Here is a 22,395-nt window from a genome sequence, read left to right as displayed (position 1 = left end):
TTAAGATTAAACGTATTGATTGGCAATTTTTCAGGTCTTTTGTGTCTCGCTTTTTGTTGTGAATTATGTATAATGATAAAGTTTTTCAAAGCTGTAGCTATAGAGCATTGTTGCAGACATTTTATGTAAAGTTCAGCGAGTTTTACTACTATGAAATCTCTTCCATCTATTATTAAATTAATTGTTAGGCCATCTACTCCTGTTGCTTTGCCACTTTCCATGCCTTTTAACGCTTTTTTTACTTCTACAATTACGTTTGGTACCGGCTCAGGTGTTTCATTATTTCTATTGGTAAAGTTTTTTTTATATAACTATTGTATAGCATTGCCTTATAAATCCTTTGGAAATTTTATTACCCATATCTTTTGTTGATATTTTCATTTTCATCCTTTAAAACAGTAGCCTCCTTGTTCTAAGTCTTTTCATCAATTTGATGCATCTTCCTTTCTGTATGTATACATACATAAATACATACATACATGTATATGTATAACCTTATATATTAATATATATATATATATATATATATATATATATATATATATATATATATATATATTCTTGAAGTCTATGTATTGGAATGCATATATACATTCATATCTACATTAGTTTTATTGGTTTAGGTATTATGCCTTCATTCAAGGGTATCTCTATTTGTAGAGGGTTGGTTTACAAGTCATATTTTGGTCATATTTTGAGTTTATGTTTGCCTTAAATACTAATATTGTTATGTTAATAAAGAGTCAATATTACTTTTTTTTCATAACAATAGATTATAATTCTAAAGTAATGGTACTAGAATTTTCATTTTACTCGGGCTTTTCGAATTTCCTTTGCTTGGTCAGTACAATTTTTCTTTAAAGGCAAGAGTATTTCGATATACTTTAATAACACTTTTCTATTTAGGGTAAAATGTAGGGAGGCGTAATCAACACACGAACGGTAACTGTTTGTATCTTACAACAGTGCTTGGAAGAGATATCTCAAGAGGACCCTTTAATAGTAACAAGGTTACTTTCATCTCAGAAAGAAACATTATCTGTACAAACTTCAATACACGCATACAATCTCTCTCTCTCTCTCTCTCTCTCTCTCTCTCTCTCTCTCTCTCTCTCTCTCTCTCTCTCTCTCTCTCTCTCTCTTTATATATATATATGTATATATATGTACATATATATCTATATATCTATTTATCTGTCTATATATATATATATATATATATATATATATATATATATAAACATATACATATCTATCTATCTATCTATCTGTGTGTGTATATATATATATATATATATATATATATATATATATATATATATATATATATATATACTTCGTTTATCTAGAAGCCATCATTCTCTCTCTCTCTCTCTCTCTCTCTCTCTCTCTCTCTCTCTCTCTCTCTCTCTCTCTCTCTCTCTCTCTTTATGTGTGGTTGAGTGTTTATGATAATCTAAATCGTTTTCCCGGTCAAATTGGGCTAATCTAGCTCAACACTTGCCTCCAAATACAAGATACAATTGAAAACAGTCAGAACAATAACATCACTTGGATGTATTTCAGTATTACTAATTTTTACCATAAACTTAACCCCAGCTTTTTAAGAGTCAGAAATCCTGACTCCGGTGGTTTGGTTAAATTACCTATTAGTTATGATTATAGTAATCATACTAAATCTTGAAACAGCTTATAAATATATTAAATTCTTCTGATGTTTCATCGTTAGAGACTAATTAACTTTCTTTTAACTGCTGTTAATAAAATTGCTGGGGTCATGTTTTAAGAGTGTTTCTTGATTCTTATATTCTAACTATATTTCCTTTTTGTGAATACCTTTCAAAATCTAAAGAATTTTTTAGATTTTCAAAGAAATTGCAAGTGTAATCTAATGAGAGAGCACTGTCCGTCCTAAAGGAAGTTTCGTCCCAGCATTTATGGTAGATTTTCGCTGAAAAGTTTGTATTGAAAATAAAAATATGAATTTATAAATAATAACTCGCCTGTAAAAAAAACCTGGCATGCCTCATCTAATCCTGATTGTAAAACAACTCGAATTGTATGACCTCCAAGCTCAGTAGCACCTTTTGTTTAATTTTTCAAAGGCCTTGAACCAGAATTAGCATTGAATAAATCCAGTTGTGTGATACGGATAAACTCAACAATAGGTAACCTAGCATAAAAGACAGACTTCTAAACGAGTTATTTCTTTAGTTATTCCATAAATAACAATTTGTCAATGGTAGATCATTTTTTCAAAGGACATGTCGGGTTTTATTTATGGAGGAAGGCCATTATGTACTATGAGAACTGATGTTGGTGTGAGGGGAATAAGTTACCTTTATCAGTGCCCTATTTTATTCTGCTTAGGAAGTTGATTTTATTTATGGCTTATTCCATATGAGTGTAGGCTCATATTGAATTATGATAATCATAATAATCTTACTCCAATCACTTCGCAGCATAGCTATTTTTAAGTAAGAAAATCAAGTTTACCGCGTAACAGTCACCCAAATGTTATGTTATTGAGAATATCTATGTAAAGGTTACTCGGGATAGGCAGTGGCTTAAGATTGATCATTATAATCCAAATATTTTAATGTCTAGAATGTACAGTTAGAATCAAAAGAACGCCGACAGTCAGGGGAAATCTTTCGTCAGATGTCTCTAGTGTTCCCATGACAAAACAGACAACGAGTTAGTTGCTCCTCTTACTACTGCTACGAAATGGGCGGAGTCTTCTCCAACCTTGGTGAATCAAAGACAGTAAACGACTGTCTTTGTTAGCGGAAGCATTGAAATGAGAGAGAGAGAGAGAGAGAGAGAGAGAGAGAGAGAGAGAGAGAGAGAGAGAGAGAGAGAGAGAGAGAGAGAGAGATCAAATAGTTTGAGCTTACTCTAGTTAGTGAAGTAATGTAACAGCACATAAACTCCTTTTTAGAAATTTATGCATATCAAAATATTGTCTGTCATTATTATACAAGATTTCCAATAGAAATGATTGTATTATGCTCCCAAAAGCTTATCGTTATTTTTCAGATTCTAGATTGACTGCTAAAAACTACTTACAGTTTATAGATATTCATTGAATGTAACATTTCGTAATACCTGAGGATACTTTATTGTAAAATATTTCCCAATTTTTTCAGATTCAGGGGTATGCGCCGTTTCAGTCTTTAGACTCTAAGCCACTTTCCCTTTATTCATCATTTATTTTACATTCCCATTGTTTAGCTTTGTCATCTCACCGTCTGCTATCTTGGCCTTGGAATGTTAGCATTGCCATTTGAACTAAAATCTTAAACATATATAGTGAAATCTTTACTACATTGCTAATTCAATCTTTATCGTAAGTTTTATTCACTTGATAATTATCGAAACTGAATTGGAGATAGTTATTACAGGACATAAATAACGGGACTATTTTGTTAGAATCAAATGCTTATCCAAATAATGGGTGATTTGGGGTGATTTGCTTTTGGGTGGGTGGAAGATTTGCTTCCTTAAGGATCCGTATACCAACATTTGTCCGGCTGCATATAGTCTGATCATTATATTTTATACTCCACTATATACCTTAAATGCTCTGTAGGAAAATTTAACCAGTTGCTTTAAAATCTACTAAGATATTTTCGTTACCTGGAATAATGATAGAGGAATGGGATGTATATTGTACAAAAAATCCGAGGGGCACCACTTATTCATGGAAGCATGCTTCACAATGCAATTTTCTTTTACTTTGATGGAGATTGTAAAAACTAAGATAGAGGAAAATAAAATACAGATCTCCAAATGCCTTATTCCGGAATCCAGCTAATGAATATCTTGTCTTGGTGTCACACAAATATCAAATAGTTCCAAGTTGGAAATGGTCAAGTGAAGGTGTTTCTGCTGCCGCTTGGGAGAGATTTCTTTAATCGAGGCACATTGAGAAGCTAAGAACCACAGTTGACGCCCTAAGACGAGCACCGAGGTAGAAGGGCATTCATTTTAAAGATAATATATAATAAATAAATGAATAAATAATGATATAAAGAAGCACAAATATTAAATGATGAATTGAGGGATAGAGGAAGAAGCTCAGGAAATAAAATCTAAAGAATGAGAGAAAATATTTAGGAATCCATGAGTATCGCTCCTCAGCTGTATGAGTTAGTGATTAAAAGGACAATCAAACTTTTATTTCCGAGATATTTTAATATTTGGTTTTTCCTTTCTCCTACTCACGGCACCAGCTGTAGAAATTGTGGTTTAACTAATACCCTGATAGGCTGAGGAGCTGGTATGGATAGCTTTTGCTCGAACAACCCGAACTAGAGCTTCACGGATAGTAATGCATTTTTCGCTTGTTAAGCGCCCATCTACCTTGCGTAATTTACCCGGTCAAGAGACCTACATCTAGCACCCCATCTTTGTGCATGAAATTGATAAGAAGTTGGTTTGATCTGAAAGCTGTTTAATTTCTCAAGATAAAGCTACTAGCAATTATATAATCATTGATAACTTACAATCAGGGTATTAGAATGGGGAATCATTTCGTGCTTATGCCATCTATTCGTGTATATTTTCAGGAAAAATTATAGGAGAATTCATTTTGGGAAAATAGGTATATCATAGTTTCATGACAAAATTTCTGAAAATTATGTCGTTCTGAGACCATGATTTGTCAATAAAACAAATTTTTTAAACCCTTTGCCAGAATGTGATAGCATTCTCATCTTCCTCAATATAAGTTATTTCCGATACGAAATAATAAATTCTGATTGTATTTTAGGTGCTTTGCAGTCATCAGTATCTATTATATCCATCATCGATTATCTATTATGCAAACTTAATACTTAAATTTCGTTATTTATCGACCTTCCATCAACAGCAGCTATTTTATTCTACTGCTGCTATCTTTTACAAATCAACTAAAAATGAATTAGGTTAGCAAAATTTACTAGAACATTGACTGTTATCAAATAAATCTCAGGCAATAATACAATATCTTACAGGCTGTATCATGAGTCTACAAGCAGCCTGTCTCCACAACCCCTAAAACAGAAATGACTTTCCTATTTGCTCAGTGTCGGAATGGCCGGGGAAGGGGGGTTGAAGGAGAACCTCCCCCCCCCCCTCTCCCTTCCCTGGAAAGTGTCTACGTGGTCCCTCTTACGAAAAAGTAACTATTGAAAAATAATAGTATATATATATATATATATATATATATATATATATGCATGTGTGTGTGTATGTGTGTGTTTTGTGTTTGTATTGAAAAGTTGAGACGTCAAATGATTATACAGAATTGAAATATGGCAACTCGATTTGTAAGATTTGTATACTTCTGCTAACAAAGACGGCGGCCCTTTACTGTCTGATGCGCTAAGGTTTGAAAATGCTCCGCCCATTTCGTAGAAGTTGTAAGAAGAGCAACTCCTTGTCCGTTTTCTCATGGGAACACTAGAGACATCTGACGAAAGATTTCCCCTGAGTGTGGGCGTTCTTTTGATTCTAACTGTACACGTATGGTGAGTGACCAAACCCTTTCCCTACCAAAACACGCACGCACACACACACACATATATATGTGTATATATATATATATATACATATATATATATATATATATATGAGTGTGTGTGTGTAACAAATGCAGCCGTTTCTAGTCCACTGCAGGACAATTCATGACGAGTTTGGCCAGTTTTCATCACCACGCTAGCCAGTGCGGAGTGGTTATGGTGCGGAATTTTCGTCTGATTGCTCACAGCAAACCAACCTAGTATGGGTGGCCCTGAATAGTACAGCTTTGCTAATCATAGCGATAAGGAAACCACGTTAAGTTATCATGATATCGAATTCACTCAACTTTAGGGATAAATGGCCAAAAGGGAAATTTCATTTTATTATGCCTCTGATTTGAAACAAATCTGGACCGGGACTCTAACAATCAGGCTACCATTAATAGCCTGATTGGTAGGGGGGCGAGGGACTGTGTGGATGCTATCATTATGATAGCTACAAGGGAGGGGGTGTACGAATGGATGCTGGAAGGAGTTTACTGGCATATATACAGTATATTTAAGCAGAAAAGTGATGTCATGAAATGTAGTAACTACAATGGATTAAGGTAACAGAGCATGGTTTGAACGTTTTTATATGGTACTAGATTAGAAATTATAAAGATTGAGAAACAGTAGTATGGATTCTTGAGGGAGAGAACTGCGAACGCCATCTTTATAGTAGGGCAGCTAGCGTGAAACCAGAGGTTCTTCTGTGTTTTTGTAGATCTAGTGAAGGCTTATGATAGAATGCCAATAGAAGTGATGTTTTGGTGCTTAAAGAAGAAGACAGTCCAGAGGAAATTGGATAGAATGGTAGAGATCTGTAAAAAGGATTAAAGTATTAATTAACAGCTGTTGGGGAAACAGAAACCTTTGGATTTAGTGTTGGAAGACACCAGCGGTCAGCATTAATCCCGTCTTTATTTTTGGTGTCCATGGATGTTTTAAGTGAAGAGATCAGAAATGAAGAGTTATGGGAGTTGCTATATGCTGATGATTTGGTGATTACAGCTAAAAATGAAGAAGATTTACAGAGAAGGTTGTAGAGTGGCAAGAGACTATGAAGAGGAGTGGCTTGAGAATATATGCGGATAAGACTGAAGCTGAAGCTATGGTGAGCAGTAAGAAAGTTAGGGACAGGATAGCCATGTATGAAAGTAGAGGCTCCGTTATAAACCAGGGGAAACAATTTAGATATTTGGGATCTACTATAAATCAGGAGGGAGGACATGAGGCTGAAGTTGAGAATAGGATAAAAGCAGCCTTGGGAAAGGGGAGCTAAAAGTCAAGATCTATAGCACAGCAATAAGACCAGCTTTAATGTATGGGTGAAAGACGTGGGCTCTGCATCGAAAAGAGAAAGCAAAGCTTGAGAGATAAGAGATTAGAATGCTGAGGTGGATTATGGGAATATCACTACTTGAACGATTGTAAAATGATGAAATAAGAATATTGGCAGGTGAGGTAAAGATTACAGATGAGTTTAGAGTGTCACGACTGAGATGGTGTGGACACGTGTTGAGGATGGATGGTGGGGAGAGATTGAAGAGGGCTTGGGAGAAACTTGCTAGCGGGGGAAGATCGATAGGAAGGCAGAGAATTAGATGACGAGATAAAGTGAAGGATATGCCTTTGATCGAAGGTATTGGAGAGGACATGTCAGGCAACCGACCCCTTAATGTAGGGATAACGATGGGAAAGTAGATTTTTACATACACTTTCATTATATATATATATATATATATATATATATATATATATATATATATATATATATATAGATAGATAGATAGATAGATATGTATGTATATTCATTTGTGTGTAGTTGAATTGAAATTTCTACATAATTACCGTTATATATTTGTCGGATTTTTTTACTTTAACTTTCAGAAATCTCTAAAGGTTTTAGATGATTTTCGGTAATATTTTTGATATTTAGGGAGATGTATAAGGTAAAGTTGGGCTTTGATATGGATCACGATATAAATGCGGATCAATCTTGTTTTTTCCAGATGTGATGGGAATATATGTGTGGAGTCATATTTTAGCTTTTATATTTTGTTTTTTTAAGTGAATCGTCTCGCATTTTAATGTCATCTGTATTTGTTTCTCTTTCCATACAATTTATTTATCTAATTTTTCATTTTTTCCAAAGCTTGGAAAATAGCATTACACGATTTTATGGAGGTTTTTAAAATCTTTTAGAAATTATCAAAGGTCTTAAAAGGAAAGTATCTAGGGATAATGTTTTTGTGATTAGGGAAACTGATTACCCAAACTTAATTTCGAAAGTTAAAATTGAATTTTGGAGCGTAGGAGGTACGCAATTTCAATAAAATACCCTTTATTATCTGAGGGGGAATTATTTTCTTTCATAAGTCTTGCATGGCAGATCACATAATATCTAATAAAATTTACGCATGCAGTTGCATTTCTCAATTTATATGTTATACATTTTTATATTTCTAATTAAGGATTCCGTTAAAAAGTAAACAAAACATAGCCTCAGATTCTCCCTTTCTCTCGTAAATAAATAAAACATAAGCATACTGCTTATGGAAGTACTCAGAATGTATATATTGTCCCTTCCATTCTCCCCTTGGCCCCAAGGCGTGACCTTAGATTTTCTAATTGGCTCATTTATAATTACTGTGCTAAAATCATATTACCTTAGTGTCATTTCTTAAGTATCTGGTCTAACCTTGAGCGCCTCTCTTCTTCACCTCATTAACCTCAACCTCGAAGTCGCCTGTCATGCAATCCCTTGAATCCACCTTGTGTCCTCTGTGAAAGCCAAGTGCACCACTGCAGGCCTTATTAAACGCGTCTTTAACCCTTTGGGTGGAAACAATGACCTCATTTTCGCCACTTAAGCCGCTGGAATCTTTCCTCATATCCCCCATCTCATCTCATTTTAATTATCTCTCTTCTGCGAAATGAGAATTTATATTTTGTGGTAAGGTTTTCATGGTTTATGCTACCTGGATACGAATGGGAGTTATGGCACAGCCTCTCTTTAAAAGCATATGTTTAAGAAACGATGAATTAACAACAGAAGACGATGTATTGATGCGCTAAGACAATAGGAGGGTATAGACTGGCATAGAGAGACCATAAACGGACACGAGTGGAAGGTCATGTTTGAGGCCTTTTCCTACAGTAGACTAGCAATAGTTGATGATGATGATATATATACATACTGTACATACATACACGCATTGTTCGTGTATATATATATATATATATATATATATATATATATATATATATATATATATATATATATAGGCTATATGTATATATATATATATATATATATATATATATATATATATATATATATGTATATCGTATATCTACGCAAAATCTACGCAATATCATGCTCAATTAGAAATAAATTTCTACATCATACTGGGATTGAACCCTATTCCCTTGTATATATATATATATATATATATATATATATATATATATATATGTATGTATGTATATATATATATGTGTGTATGTTTATGTGTGTATATATATATATATATATATATATATATATATATATATATATATATATATATATATATATCTATATATATAAATATATATATATATATATCTATATATATATAATATATATATATATATATATATATATATATATATATATATATATATATATATATATATATATATATATATATATATATATATATATATATATGTTATATTGTGTATGTGTGTGCTCGTGTTTATCTGTAAAAATAGATTATTTGAGCATCAGCTGTATGATTTAGACCATGTGCACGCATACAAGAGGATAAAAAGACTAGACAGGAATAAAATGAGAGGGAAACCATGGCCAGAAACGAAAATAGAAGAGGAAGAAAGGGAACAGGAATTTCAGTGGAAAAAAACCTTTAACAGAGAAGGAAATGAAGAAAAGATTTTAGAATAAAAGCTGTAAACTTTTACTGAGCAAGTATTTGAAAATAGTGGAATGTGGAGGACAGAAGAGAGAAAGCTGAGTAATGCAAAACTTTAAAGGAATATCGTGAGGCTGAGAATTCTTGTGGAAATGACTGTTAAAGATATAAGAAGGCGATTAAGAGATGTTTACGAAAGGAAAGACCCCAGGAGTGGATGTGATTTCGAGAAAGATACTGCAACTTGGTGGTGATAATGTCATTAACAGGTTGACCAGGATTTTTATATGTTTGGCTGAGGGGAAAAAGGTAAGTGGAAAATAGTTTCATTGTATAAAGGTAAACAGGATGAGGGCACCATTAAAAATTATTGAGGCACAGCGTTACTTGGTATATTAGGGAATGTGGTTTGTAGAATTTTAACTAATAAAGTGAGATAAGTAATAGAGAGACGGATAAGGGGAAAACAGTTTAGGTTTAGGTAATGAAGACGGTGCATTAATCAACTATTATAGAACTTTATAAAATTGATAAATTGGCAATGTGTGAAAGTGGGTCTGAGGTAAGTGTGCATTATACACCTGTTGACAGGTCAACATATTATACATGGAGTATTGTGAGAAGTCAGATTAACAGTAGGCGTGAAATTGTGCAGTAAGAAAATGAATTGGGGATATGTGGAGTGGTTATTGTGAGAGGTCAGATTAAAACTAGGCGTGAAATTGTGCAGTAAGAAAATGAATTGGGGATATGTGGAGTGGTTATTGCGAGAGGAGGGCAGATTAACAGTAGGCGTGAAATTGGGCAGTAAGGAAACGAATCGGGGATATGTGGAGTGGTTATTGCGAGAGGAGGGCAGATTAACAGTAGGCGTGAAATTGGGCAGTAAGGAAACGAATCGGGGATGTGTGGAGTGGTTATTGTGAGAGGGCAGATTAACAGTAGGCGTGAAATTGGGCAGTAAGGAAACGAATCGGGGATGTGTGGAGTGGTTATTGCGAGAGGGCAGATTAACAGTAGGCGTGAAATTGGGCAGTAAGGAAACGAATCGGGGATATGTGGAGTGGTTATTGCGAGAGGAGGGCAGATTAACAGTAGGCGTGAAATTGCGCAGTAAGGAAACGAATCGGGGATGTGTGGAGTGGTTATTGTGAGAGGGCAGATTAACAGTAGGCGTGAAATTGCGCAGTAAGGAAACGAATCGGGGATATGTGGAGTGGTTATTGCGAGAGGAGGGCAGATTAACAGTAGGCGTGAAATTGCGCAGTAAGGAAACGAATCGGGGATGTGTGGAGTGGTTATTGTGAGAGGGCAGATTAACAGTAGGCGTGAAATTGCGCAGTAAGGAAACGAATCGGGGATATGTGGAGTGGTTATTGCGAGAGGAGGGCAGATTAACAGTAGGCGTGAAATTGCGCGGTAAGGAAACGAATCGGGGATATGTGGAGTGGTTATTGCGAGAGGAGGGCAGATTAACAGTAGGCGTGAAATTGGGCAGTAAGGAAACGAATCGGGGATGTGTGGAGTGGTTATTGTGAGAGGGCAGATTAACAGTAGGCGTGAAATTGGGCAGTAAGGAAACGAATCGGGGATATGTGGAGTGGTTATTGCGAGAGGAGGGCAGATTAACAGTAGGCGTGAAATTGCGCGGTAAGGAAACGAATCGGGGATATGTGGAGTGGTTATTGCGAGAGGAGGGCAGATTAACAGTAGGCGTGAAATTGCGCAGTAAGGAAACGAATCGGGGATGTGTGGAGTGGTTATTGTGAGAGGGCAGATTAACAGTAGGCGTGAAATTGCGCAGTAAGGAAACGAATCGGGGATATGTGGAGTGGTTATTGCGAGAGGAGGGCAGATTAACAGTAGGCGTGAAATTGGGCAGTAAGGAAACGAATCGGGGATATGTGGAGTGGTTATTGCGAGAGGAGGGCAGATTAACAGTAGGCGTGAAATTGCGCAGTAAGGAAACGAATCGGGGATGTGTGGAGTGGTTATTGTGAGAGGGCAGATTAACAGTAGGCGTGAAATTGCGCAGTAAGGAAACGAATCGGGGATATGTGGAGTGGTTATTGCGAGAGGAGGGCAGATTAACAGTAGGCGTGAAATTGCGCGGTAAGGAAACGAATCGGGGATATGTGGAGTGGTTATTGCGAGAGGAGGGCAGATTAACAGTAGGCGTGAAATTGGGCAGTAAGGAAACGAATCGGGGATGTGTGGAGTGGTTATTGTGAGAGGGCAGATTAACAGTAGGCGTGAAATTGCGCAGTAAGGAAACGAATCGGGGATATGTGGAGTGGTTATTGCGAGAGGAGGGCAGACTAACAATTGCGCGGTAAGGAAACGAATCGGGGATATGTGGAGTGGTTATTGCGAGAGGAGGGCAGACTAACAGTAGGCGTGAAATTGCGCGGTAAGGAAACGAATCGGGGATATGTGGAGTGGTTATTGCGAGAGGAGGGCAGATTAACAGTAGGCGTGAAATTGCGCGGTAAGGAAACGAATCGGGGATGTGTGGAGTGGTTATTGCGAGAGGAGGGCAGATTAACAGTAGGCGTGAAATTGCGCGGTAAGGAAACGAATCGGGGATGTGTGGAGTGGTTATTGCGAGAGGAGGGCAGATTAACTGTAGGCGTGAAATTGCGCAGTAAGGAAACGAATCGGGGATATGTGGAGTGGTTATTGCGAGAGGAGGGCAGATTAACAGTAGGCGTGAAATTGCACAGTAAGGAAACGAATCGGGGATGTGTGGAGTGGTTATTGCGAGAGGAGGGCAGATTAACAGTAGGCGTGAAATTGCGCAGTAAGGAAACGAATCGGGGATGTGTGGAGTGGTTATTGCGAGAGGAGGGCAGATTAACAGTAGGCGTGAAATTGGGCAGTAAGGAAACGAATCGGGGATATGTGGAGTGGTTATTGCGAGAGGAGGGCAGATTAACAGTAGGCGTGAAATTGGGCAGTAAGGAAACGAATCGGGGATGTGTGGAGTGGTTATTGCGAGAGGAGGGCAGATTAACAGTAGGCGTGAAATTGGGCAGTAAGGAAACGAATCGGGGATGTGTGGAGTGGTTATTGCGAGAGGAGGGCAGATTAACAGTAGGCGTGAAATTGGGCAGTAAGGAAACGAATCGGGGATGTGTGGAGTGGTTATTGCGAGAGGAGGGCAGATTAACAGTAGGCGTGAAATTGGGCAGTAAGGAAACGAATCGGGGATGTGTGGAGTGGTTATTGCGAGAGGAGGGCAGATTAACAGTAGGCGTGAAATTGGGCAGTAAGGAAACGAATCGGGGATGTGTGGAGTGGTTATTGCGAGAGGAGGGCAGATTAACAGTAGGCGTGAAATTGGGCAGTAAGGAAACGAATCGGGGATGTGTGGAGTGGTTATTGCGAGAGGAGGGCAGATTAACAGTAGGCGTGAAATTGGGCAGTAAGGAAACGAATCGGGGATGTGTGGAGTGGTTATTGCGAGAGGAGGGCAGATTAACAGTAGGCGTGAAATTGGGCAGTAAGGAAACGAATCGGGGATGTGTGGAGTGGTTATTGCGAGAGGAGGGCAGATTAACAGTAGGCGTGAAATTGGGCAGTAAGGAAACGAATCGGGGATGTGTGGAGTGGTTATTGCGAGAGGGCAGATTAACAGTAGGCGTGAAATTGGGCAGTAAGGAAACGAATCGGGGATGTGTGGAGTGGTTATTGCGTGAGGGCAGATTAACAGTAGGCGTGAAATTGGGCAGTAAGGAAACGAATCGGGGATGTGTGGAGTGGTTATTGCGAGAGGGCAGATTAACTGTAGGCGTGAAATTGCGCAGTAAGGAAACGAATCGGGGATATGTGGAGTGGTTATTGCGAGAGGGCAGATTAACAGTAGGCGTGAAATTGCGCAGTAAGGAAACGAATCGCGGATATGTGGAGTGGTTATTGCGAGAGGAGGGCAGATTAACAGTAGGCGTGAAATTGGGCAGTAAGGAAACGAATCGGGGATATGTGGAGTGGTTATTGCGAGAGGAGGGCAGATTAACAGTAGGCGTGAAATTGGGCAGTAAGGAAACGAATCGGGGATATGTGGAGTGGTTATTGCGAGAGGAGGGCAGATTAACAGTAGGCGTGAAATTGGGCAGTAAGGAAACGAATCGGGGATATGTGGAGTGGTTATTGCGAGAGGAGGGCAGATTAACAGTAGGCGTGAAATTGGGCAGTAAGGAAACGAATCGGGGATATGTGGAGTGGTTATTGCGAGAGGAGGGCAGATTAACAGTAGGCGTGAAATTGGGCAGTAAGGAAACGAATCGGGGATATGTGGAGTGGTTATTGCGAGAGGAGGGCAGATTAACAGTAGGCGTGAAATTGGGCAGTAAGGAAACGAATCGGGGATATGTGGAGTGGTTATTGCGAGAGGAGGGCAGATTAACAGTAGGCGTGAAATTGGGCAGTAAGGAAACGAATCGGGGATATGTGGAGTGGTTATTGCGAGAGGAGGGCAGATTAACAGTAGGCGTGAAATTGGGCAGTAAGGAAACGAATCGGGGATATGTGGAGTGGTTATTGCGAGAGGAGGGCAGATTAACAGTAGGCGTGAAATTGGGCAGTAAGGAAACGAATCGGGGATATGTGGAGTGGTTATTGCGAGAGGAGGGCAGATTAACAGTAGGCGTGAAAATGGGCAGTAAGGAAACGAATCGGGGATATGTGGAGTGGTTATTGCGAGAGGAGGGCAGATTAACAGTAGGCGTGAAATTGGGCAGTAAGGAAACGAATCGGGGATATGTGGAGTGGTTATTGCGAGAGGAGGGCAGATTAACAGTAGGCGTGAAATTGGGCAGTAAGGAAACGAATCGGGGATATGTGGAGTGGTTATTGCGAGAGGAGGGCAGATTAACAGTAGGCGTGAAATTGGGCAGTAAGGAAACGAATCGGGGATATGTGGAGTGGTTATTGCGAGAGGAGGGCAGATTAACAGTAGGCGTGAAATTGGGCAGTAAGGAAACGAATCGGGGATATGTGGAGTGGTTATTGCGAGAGGAGGGCAGATTAACAGTAGGCGTGAAATTGGGCAGTAAGGAAACGAATCGGGGATATGTGGAGTGGTTATTGCGAGAGGAGGGCAGATTAACAGTAGGCGTGAAATTGGGCAGTAAGGAAACGAATCGGGGATATGTGGAGTGGTTATTGCGAGAGGAGGGCAGATTAACAGTAGGCGTGAAATTGGGCAGTAAGGAAACGAATCGGGGATGTGTGGAGTGGTTATTGCGAGAGGAGGGCAGATTAACAGTAGGCGTGAAATTGGGCAGTAAGGAAACGAATCGGGGATGTGTGGAGTGGTTATTGCGAGAGGAGGGCAGATTAACAGTAGGCGTGAAATTGGGCAGTAAGGAAACGAATCGGGGATGTGTGGAGTGGTTATTGCGAGAGGGCAGATTAACAGTAGGCGTGAAATTGGGCAGTAAGGAAACGAATCGGGGATGTGTGGAGTGGTTATTGCGAGAGGTCAGATTAACAGTAGGCGTGAAATTGCGCAGTAAGAAAATGAATTGGGGATATGTGGAGTGGTTGATGTTTGTAGGTCAAGGAGAGTGAAGAGATCCTGCAGAAGGTGCTGGAGTGAAATAAATTTTGAAAGTATCTGAAAAATGAGAAAATTTATGGTAGATATGAGCAAAAGTAAGGTAAGAAGAACAGTGAATGGAAACTAGGAGGATGGAGTAATGAATGTTTGTACATACATTTTAAGAATAGAAGTGGTAAATTTGTACTATTATCTAGGATTAAATGTAGAAGATGGGTGCAAGATGAGAGAAGACGTGAGTCACAGTATAATAGAAGTAAAAGAGGTAGTAGGACATCTGCAATCTGCAAAAAATCCGCAAACGACTTGATTTGTTTATGGACGCCAGGGCTGGAATGAGTGAATGGATTGTTGAATTAATACTTCATGGAAGTGCAATGTTATTGGTGAATACAAATATTTTTTTTTCTGCTGAAGTGAGTTGTTTGTTTAGTATAGCTCTATGCACTGTAAGAATAATTTATGATAATGCATGATGAGATATACAGAAAAATAGTAAGAAGGTAGCATAGGTGAATATATTTGCATATTCAATCATTTGCATAGAATGTATGACGATGCGTTAATTAAACTTGTCAGGTATTATGAGGAAAAGAAATAATTGAATGAAATAGATAGCTTGCGTTAAAGACTTATTGTAAAGGAACGCAATTGACATTCAGGTACCCGAAAAGTATGCTCAAAATAGGGATTATTATTATTTTTATTATTACTGTATTATTATTACTATTATTATTATTATTAATACCACTACTACTACTACTACTAGTACTACTACTACTACTACTACTAGTTAAGCTACAACCTTAATGGAAAACCAGGAAACTATAACCCTTTAAGGGCTCCAACAGGGAAAAATGGCCCGGTGAGGAAAGGAAATAAAGAAATAGACAGAATAGTGCGCCTGAGTGTACCCTCAAGCAGTAAAAGGATGAATAAATCGGTGACTTGTGTTATTCTTCTCTGCGCCTCTCATGTGAGGTATTTGTATGCATCCTAAGCATTTAGAACTTCCTTGGGTTACTTGTGCAACAGGAGTCATTAATAAATTGAGTGACCCGATATATGTTAGGAAAACTTTATGCGACTGCGATTAACCATTTGTTCGCTAGTTAAAAGATGAATGAGACTGCGGGTATTGTATGGCTTTTCTTCTTATACATAACTATAGTACATACTGTGTGTATATACCAGTGTACCCGAGCAGTCAAAAATGTCATCTGGATATTTAAGTATATATGCACACACATACACACAGATTCCACCCTTCTCTCCCTCTCCCCCTTTCCTAACTACAACCAGCTGGTTCGGCCATTTGTGGGAGAGTGTGTTTTCCGAGTTTACCTCTCGGGGTATCCCCTAACACCAGGGAATGACTACTCCCTTCCCCCCCTCCCTGTGATTGACAAGAAATATATATGTATATATTTACTGTATATTTATAAATATATATATATATATATATATATATATATATATATATATATATATATATATATATATATATATATATATATATATATATCTATATATATGTATGTATATATATGTATATATATATAATATATATATATATATATATATATATATATATATATATATAGCCAGACACTTATTCTTTATTGTAAAGGGGAAGAGGATGAAATATGTACCTATATGTGCACACTGGAATCCTGTCTTCTTCTGGGTCGAAAATATGTTCGTATGGGATGTTTCCATGGATCTAATGAAATTAAAATGCAATGATTAACTTCATTGTGACGAAGGCTACCTGGAATTGTAGTCCGATGTATTCCATATCTTGATAAGGCTTTTTGATCTTCAAGATGAAGGGGATAAGATACCTCTGGTAAGAACAATGAAGAGGAATGAACTTGTCTTTACAAAAAGTATTTATTTCTTATATTTTACCGAAAGGGGAACTAATAACATAAACCCTTATTTCATGTAAGCAGACATAGATGTAAAGTTATGGGGAATGTTTCATATTTAGAGCAGGCATTTACGTTAGTGTGATTGAATGCGTTCCAATTTTACATTTACTGGCAAGGTCAAGTGTCAAATCAAACGGTCCCTTTTACATGAAGACTTGGAATTGGCAGAATTATCATCGCAAGTGTTTAAATCTCTCTCTCTCTCTCTCTCTCTCTCTCTCTCTCTCTCTCTCTCTCTCAGATAACATTTGCCGAAGATGATATTCGCCCCCAAACAAAGGGAGTAATTGGGAAAAGTTACAGTGGAGCCCAGAGATACTGTTCCTGTAACTGTGTGAGCACAAAGGAGCAATGCATAACAATGGTGAAGGCATTAAGATGAACAGTGAAAGTTTCATTCTATTTTATTTCTCTTCCACATCTTTATAGTTCTTGCTTTTACTTAATATTCTTTCATTGTTCTTTCCCATTTTCAAATGTTGTTGTTGTTGTTGTTGCTTGCTTTTCAGCATTATATCGCATTGTTCATAGTCATTATAGTGTCAAGAGAAGTATTGAGAACATTCTCTTCTTTCATTTTATTCTATCTTTCTTTCCTCAGTTTCTGGTCTCGCCTTCTCAACATTCCAGTAAAGCACATTGCTTGCGAAAGTGATAAAGAAGCCATGAAGATTATTTTCTCCTTTTATTCATTCCATATCAGTTTTTGTATCTAATTTTGGCTCTCTTAGCTTTCTTCAAGTTTAATAATTGCAATTTGTATTCTTGAGCTAAACCACCTCAGTTTGATCTTCCTTCATTCCTTCGTCCAGATTTATTCTTTTATCTTGCTTCTGTCTCTTCTCATGTTATTTTATGTCTTGTATGTAATTTCCCTTGCCATTTTTCCCGCATCACATGAATGAAAATTGGGCGGTATTGAGATGGAGGCCTGATTATGCAAACTTGCTCTAACGCAAAGTCCCACGCCTCGTCTTAAAACAAATCTCTCTCTCTCTCTCTCTCTCTCTCTCTCTCTCTCTCTCTCTCTCTCTCTCTCTCTCTCTCTCTCTCTCTCTCCTGTCTTTATTAAGTATACAAATTGAAGGTTCAGCCAAAGAGACTTTCACGAAATAAACCAAATTTTGACATAGATGGGAGTCGAGTTTGATATACACACTAAGTATGAATTGGGAGTTTATATTAATTTTGTTTACGTTAAGAAAGAAGTTCTGGGGTTATCAATATTCCGGCACTTTATTTAGACTTGCAATCGACGGTAGAGGTCTTGTTTGACCAAACTGGGAATCGATGTATATTCAGCAACGACTGTTACTGGATTTTTTTTTGTCTAGTTTTCTGTAGGACCCCCCAAAAATATATATCAAATTTTTCCTGAGCAGGATTACTTAATTTTTCTGTTTATGAACGAAGACAAGGCTTATAAATTCCATTGTGAATTATTTATAGATTGAAAACAATTGAGGGAGCACTTAATGCCAAAAATTAACAAAACGTTCACTAGAAAGGTTTCTTTTCTATGAATTTAAAAAAGTTAATTAAACTTCATTAATATCCATATTCCTATATATAGGGACCTGTTCTCTATACTGGTCGTGCCATGATCAGTGAAGCTGAGGATCATATGGTTTAGGCAGTGCGTGGATGGGTGATCTAATTATAGTCAGTCGTCATAGACACAGAAGCTTTCATGACAGTCATTAGGTAACTGATAACCTCATGAAAGTAAATAAGTATTTGCTTGCTTAGAACAATCTTCAGGAGCCTAAAGTGATCGGTACCTGGCTTTGAAAAAAAAAAAAAAAAAAAAAAAAAAAAAAGGCGGCTAATTTCGTGAGGAAAGGATTTTCGAATACTTTTTGAAAGGGGTAATTAGCTTAGGTCCGGTGCTGAGATAGATTTACACCAAATTGGACCCCGACAAATTTAAACGTTGGGTTATTTATATACAGTGTTTTACAGTTGCACTGTAATGAGATTTTCCTTAATTATTAATGAACTTGTATAAATTAAGATAAAATAGAAAAAGAGATATAGGATTCGTTCTTTACATCTATTCATGCAGCTTTGGAAGTAAATATATTACCTTTGGTATTTTGTTAACTAGAAGTCTAGGTAAATAGCACTTTATCTTAAGTGCCATGTTTGTAAAATTTAGTGAATAATGCTTAATTTAGAATGCATAATAGGGAATAATTTTAGCTACAAAGCAAACCTAATTTTTCATTTTTAGTTACGTTTTCATGAAGTAACAGCTTTGATAAGCCGTTTTTCATTATTTTTATGAGGTTATTAAGAATATTGCTGTGTTTATGAGGCGTAATGGGGACATATTTTTTCTCCAAAGCTTGCATAATTATCCATAATCAGGCTTATGTCTACTTACGACAACTTAGTTCATGAAAAAGTGTTTGTCGAGGGATTGTTTCGACTAAAGAATATTAAATATATTAACCGTAATTGTATTTCTTAAAAGAAAACTATTTATCGAACAGATATGAAAATAAGGTCATTGTTTAAACGTTTTTATATCAACTTTCGTTTTAGATAGAATTAACCATCAATTTAGGTTTTTTAGACCGAAGAAGTCACCAAAAATAAATAATATTTTCTGCCCTTACATACAATTGTTTTAGGCGAGTACAACTTTTAAAATTCGTTTATAAAACCAAAAGCTTGAAATGTAGATGAAATAAAATCAAAACGATTCTTTTTTCTATAAATGTGTATCAAAAGTGCTTTGTTGGATATACTACAATTGATAGAAATTACACATATTTCACCTTGGAAATTATCAATACAATATGCAGTATATCCTTTCCATTCTAAATATATTCTTTAGTATTCTCTATTTAAGTATGTTAACAAATACTAAAAGTAATCTTATAGAAAGTAGATCATCAAAAGTTGCTGTTAATATTTCAATTGATAGACTAAGGTTTTTTAAGCCGTGGGAGAAGATAACCTCGAACACATGTCTTATAATGTGATCTTTTCTGATCCAAATCTCCAAATAATAATTGACAATGAATTTATTGAGTATTGAAAGATTAAGATGTTTGGGAGTTCAAGTGTACTTAACCAAATGAATAGGAATTCGAGTCTCTCTCTCTCTCTCTCTCTCTCTCTCTCTCTCTCTCTCTCTCTCTAAAAGCTATAGTGTGTAGATAAAACCGTAAGTGTATAAATGCAGATTTGATGTTATTTTAAAGACCCTTATTCCTGTTTTTTTTTATATATATATTTTGAAAAAAATGGGCCTCAATTTCTGTAAAGGCTTATATGCATTTGATGGACACTTGTTTAGGTTTTGTGTTTGTTAACATGATTTTTCTTCATCCTGTTTAGCTAATGACTATTTGGTCACTAAAACTATTTAAAAGTGTTTGATAAATTTCCAGTAAACCAATTCATTCATTGCGATAAAAGAAATGGTTATGGTTTACTGGAATATAAGACTGTGAAAACTATTCTTAGATATAGAATCTATTGTGGACATTTTCTCTAGTTTTTGGAATCGCGTGGCAAAGGAAATTTTAAAATGAAGCAAATTTATTGGTAAAAACTATTTAACAAATGTTGGGTGAAAGACATCATTTGTTGATGATTTATTTAAGAATCGTTCACCAAACTTTCAACTGTGCTCCACAAGGCACTAGAAGAGTTAGAAGACCCAGGCCTACATGGCTGAGAACTATGAAGCGTGAAGTAGGAGTTGATGAATGAAGAAGTATTGATTTAAAAGCTCAAGAAATGGCGAAATCTATCCGAGGCCCTTTGCATAAAGAGGCATTAGAGATGATGATGATGATTTTATGTTATTTCATTGTAAAATCTAATAGTGTTTCATTAGGAAACTGTTCACTTGTAATGTTGTCAGGACATTTATCTTGTGCTGTATTGGTGTAAAAGGTTAACGAAACAAGCATTTCCCCATAATCCCTGAATAGAAGGTAATTTCCCCAGTGACATATCCAGAGGCTGACAGGGGGTTCACACAACTACGTAGATTTAATACATAATATCATTTAAATTTTTTTTAGCTTCTCTTTCGATAGGTCTTTTTAATTGGTTTGCTCATTTTAAGAACTTACTTCTTATTGGTCTCGTGCCTTTCTCTTGAGACATAATTTCCACTAACATCTCATATATATTTCTGTTGTGTTACCACAATTACTGGCAAGCATCTATCCATCTCGTCAGTAATGCTAATCATTGCACCATAATGTATTTTTTTCACTATTTTCCGTTCTGAACTTTTAAACAGACAGATGGTTGCTACAAATTGAATAATTTCTCTCTAATTACATTAAACAGCAACACGCTTCTTGTCCATTAAGGAGCCTGATCACAAAAATCCTTTTGCTCATTCCAACTTTTGCCTCTTGAAAATTTATATAATGCATGGGATTTTAGCTCATATTGCAGTACCTGAAATAATTAATTTGTAATTTACCTCATTGCTTATTATAGTATTCCTACCAAAGCCTGTCATTTCTGTCTTAACTAGTAATGTTAATATTCACCATCCTACTCTTTTTATTTCCAGATTCGTTTTTATTCTAATTTCCCCAAAATTCCTTTTCTATAATGAATTAGAAGTTTTCATTCGATTTATGTAGCTTTTCTTCTCTATCGTCTTCAAACATCACACACGAGTGCTGGTATAATTACTTATCCTACTTTTGCCTTTTAAAAACTAATAATGCATGGGTATTTAGCTCCTGTTGCCGTACGTGGAATATCTTCTGTGATTTACCTCACTGCTTAATTACTATCGTACGAAATATCTAGTCTTATATTCCTAACACAACAAAAGTGTATAACCTGTTTATGTTGAATAGCTTTTACATTATAAGTAACTCTTGCTTTCCTGTTTCGTTTTTATACTAATTTCCCAAAATTCCTTTTCTATAATGAATTAGAAGTTTTCATTCGATTTATGTAGCTCGTCTTCTCTATCATCTTCAAACATCACACATGAAACCTATACGATTACTTATCCTACTTTACCATCAAACATTGCTCTATGATGTACATGCTCTAAAAAAGATTTTGCGTCAACATTGTGAAAGAAAACCTCTGATACGTTCCCCAGGCAATTAAAGTTTTTATGTATTGTCTAGGTATTGTGCAAAAATTTTGATTGTGTAGACCTTAAGGAAAACCCTAATATAAAACTCACACATAGAAAACTTTTAATCACTGCTAACAAACAAAAGAACATCAATAACATAGTCATTAATGATTCTCGGTATTATGTCGCACAGCAGTTTCATTTATCAAACCAAACTCTCCTATATACTGACTTTATTTTGCTGTATATGTTTGCTCCGTCTACGTATATTTGTTATTTCTTCTCCATATTTTGTCCATTTCTGTTGAATATTTTCACATGCTTAAATTCAGTTCTGTAAAAGCTTTCTTTAAATATTGAT

The sequence above is a fragment of the Palaemon carinicauda genome, chromosome 18 (assembly GCF_036898095.1).
Source record: "Palaemon carinicauda isolate YSFRI2023 chromosome 18, ASM3689809v2, whole genome shotgun sequence".
Lineage (NCBI taxonomy): Eukaryota > Metazoa > Arthropoda > Malacostraca > Decapoda > Palaemonidae > Palaemon > Palaemon carinicauda.
This window is presented reverse-complemented; position numbering follows the sequence as displayed.